Raw genomic sequence first — 3,884 nt, 5'->3', positions numbered from 1 at the left:
TGGCGCTTTTTCGAAGCCCGACGGCGCACCTTCCATTCCCGATTGGCGCCGAGCCGATACAGCCTGGACCCGACAGCTGCCGAAGCGGTGACCGGTGCGGCCGCACCGGAAGCAGCGTCGCTCTCTGATGAAGCGCTGCCTCTCGTCGTCCGAGAGCGACAGCGCTCCAAGCTGCATGGATTCATCACCCAGTGGCCCACTCGTGTAATGCATGGAATTATCAACACCAGGAGAAGAAGGAAAACATACCTGGGTGTTGTTGACATGCTCCTTCTCCCTCTCCCGGTGCCGATTGTCCATCTTGATGGTGGTGTTGATCAGCACTTCCAGCTGCTCGGGGATCTCACGCGCGGAGAGCGCATCTCGCATCCGCGCTGAGAGTCCCCTGACGAACAGAACCACGCAGACGTTCTCCGCCCAAGCTGTCTCCCGAGCCAAGATCCGAAAATTGATAGCATAAGCTGCGACCGTGCGGAGGCCCTGCCGGCAGTCGAGAAGACGACCACCAGCCTCGAAGATCGAGAGTACCCGGGAAGTATCGAATACTCTTCTCAATTCCCGGGTAAAGGCGTCCAGACTGTCGCAGATTATCGCCCCTGCCTCTAATTCCGCCGTAGCCCAGGAGAGAGCTTGACCGGTGAGCAGTGTGATCATATACGCTACCTGCGCTGTCTCCGATGGAAATGATTGTGGTTGCAGCCGGAAAACGAGTAGACACTGGGTGATGAATTCCCGACAACCATCTGGTGATCCGTCATAGCGAGCGGGCGCCTGCAGATGTGGCTCGTGAGACCGCTCCTGGACCCCGAACACCCCCCGACTCTCCTCTGCGTGGAGCGCTGCTTCTCCCGCCGCCGACTGAACACCAGCCACTCCTTCTTGGGCTTGTCGGGCTGTGGCCAACGCCGACTGCGCCACCGCTTGGGATGATCCGACGACCCCATTGAGTCGGATTAACTCGGCGCTGACCAGCTGCTGATGTTCCTCCATCCGTGTCTGGGCTGCTCCCTGCGTCCGGAGCATCTCCATGATGGCCTCCATGGAATTCTGATGGTCAGGTCTTCTGTCAGAATGGAGGTAGGTGAATTCCAATGGGTGAAGGCAATCACAGAGACAGAGAGTGTTTACTCTTGAACAGGTTCGACTTTAATAGTAAGAACACAGAGTAAATTCTAAGAGAGAACAAGTGCTAAAAGCACAAGTGGAAAATAAGGTAAATGGGAGCTTATTGGAGGTCCAGAGTAGAACCGTCCGCGTTATCCCCGAACGCAATTAGTGAAGACCTGACAATGAACAAGCAGAAGAGAGACACCAAATACCAACATTCCACACACACCCTCGTGACAGCCAATCAGGAACCACCCCTAAGTGACAGCACTAATTGACAGGGAATGACAGGTGACAAGCCCAGTGACATATGCCAGGAAAGTGGGTGGTCACCGACCGAGGTCGGTGTCCAGAACGTAACAATATTCGTAAGTAAAATGGTAAATGGCTGCTTTTTTTTCTTCTTTTTTTACATATTTGTGCACATTTTACCCATAGGAAAATCCCATATTAACTGTGAAGAACTGGTCCTCTGCGAAACGCTTGTTGTACAAGTATTGCAGAGAAAATTCAAAGGTACTCACAGTTGCATGAGGGTTTCGGACAGAGAAACGCAATGGTTTGAAAGCTCGGCATTGCTAATAAACATTTTAAATATTATTTTATAAACTTCTGGTCAACACTGCTCAAAACGGCTTTAGCTGACTGATGCACCTTGTACGACGAGCGTTTCGCCAGTTCTTCAGAGTTAATTATGGGATTTTATTGTCAAAAGACAGAATTATTACAAAGAATTATATTCTTATTCTTGAAATGGTAAATGGCTGTTTTCTTTTTTACAATTTGTGCACATTTTACCCATAGGAAAATCCCGCTCGTTGTACAAGTATTGCAGAGAAAATTCAAAGGTACTCACAGTTGCATGAGGGTTTCAGACAGAGAAACGCAATGGTTTGAAAGCTCGGCATTGCTAATAAACATTTTAAATATTATTTTATAAACTTCTGGTCAACACTGCTCAAAACGGCTTTAGCTGACTGATGCACCTTGTATGACGAGCGTTTCGCCAGTTCTTCAGAGTTAATTATGGGATTTTATTGTCAAAAGACAGAATTATTACAAAGAATTATATTCTTATTCTTGAAATGGTAAATGGCTGTTTTCTTTTTTACAATTTGTGCACATTTTACCCATAGGAAAATCCCGCTCGTTGTACAAGTATCGCAGAGAAAATTCAAAGGTACTCACAGTTGCATGAGGGTTTCAGACAGAGAAACGCAATGGTTTGAAAGCTCGGCGTTGCTAATAAACATTTTAAATATTATTTTATAAACTGCTGGTCAACACTGCTCAAAACGGCAAAACTAAGACAAAGTAATCATATTCGTAAGTAAAATGATAAATGGCTGCTTTTTTTTCTTCTTTTTTTACATATTTGTGCACATTTTACCCATAGGAAAATCCCATATTAACTGTGAAGAACTGGTCCTCTGCGAAACGCTTGTTGTACAAGTATTGCAGAGAAAATTCAAAGGTACTCACAGTTGCATGAGGGTTTCGGACAGAGAAACGCAATGGTTTGAAAGCTCGGCATTGCTAATAAACATTTTAAATATTATTTTATAAACTTCTGGTCAACACTGCTCAAAACGGCTTTAGCTGACTGATGCACCTTGTACGACGAGCGTTTCGCCAGTTCTTCAGAGTTAATTATGGGATTTTATTGTCAAAAGACAGAATTATTACAAAGAATTATATTCTTATTCTTGAAATGGTAAATGGCTGTTTTCTTTTTTACATATTTGTGCACATTTTACCCATAGGAAAATCCCGCTCGTTGTACAAGTATTGCAGAGAAAATTCAAAGGTACTCACAGTTGCATGAGGGTTTCAGACAGAGAAACGCAATGGTTTGAAAGCTCGGCATTGCTAATAAACATTTTAAATATTATTTTATAAACTTCTGGTCAACACTGCTCAAAACGGCTTTAGCTGACTGATGCACCTTGTATGACGAGCGTTTCGCCAGTTCTTCAGAGTTAATTATGGGATTTTATTGTCAAAAGACAGAATAGTTACAAAGAATTATATTCTTATTCTTGAAATGGTAAATGGCTGTTTTCTTTTTTACAATTTGTGCACATTTTACCCATAGGAAAATCCCGCTCGTTGTACAAGTATCGCAGAGAAAATTCAAAGGTACTCACAGTTGCATGAGGGTTTCAGACAGAGAAACGCAATGGTTTGAAAGCTCGGCGTTGCTAATAAACATTTTAAATATTATTTTATAAACTGCTGGTCAACACTGCTCAAAACGGCAAAACTAAGACAAAGTAATCATATTCGTAAGTAAAATGGTAAATGGCTGCTTTTTTTTCTTCTTTTTTTACATATTTGTGCACATTTTACCCATAGGAAAATCCCATATTAACTGTGAACAACTGGTCCTCTGCGAAACGCTTGTTGTACAAGTATTGCAGAGATAATTCAAAGGTACTCACAGTTGCATGAGGGTTTCGGACAGAGAAACGCAATGGTTTGAAAGCTCGGCATTGCTAATAAACATTTTAAATATTATTTTATAAACTTCTGGTCAACACTGCTCAAAACGGCTTTAGCTGACTGATGCACCTTGTATGACGAGCGTTTCGCCAGTTCTTCAGAGTTAATTATGGGATTTTATTGTCAAAAGACAGAATTATTACAAAGAATTATATTACAAAGAATTATATTCTTATTCTTGAAATGGTAAATGCTGTTTTCTTTTTTACAATTTGTGCACATTTGACCCATAGGAAAATCCCATATTAACTCTGAAGAACTGGTCCTCTGCGAAA

The sequence above is a fragment of the Notolepis coatsorum genome, assembly GCF_963971535.1.
Source record: "Notolepis coatsorum genome assembly, chromosome: 5".
Taxonomy (NCBI): Eukaryota; Metazoa; Chordata; class Actinopteri; order Aulopiformes; family Paralepididae; genus Notolepis; species Notolepis coatsorum.
This window is presented reverse-complemented; position numbering follows the sequence as displayed.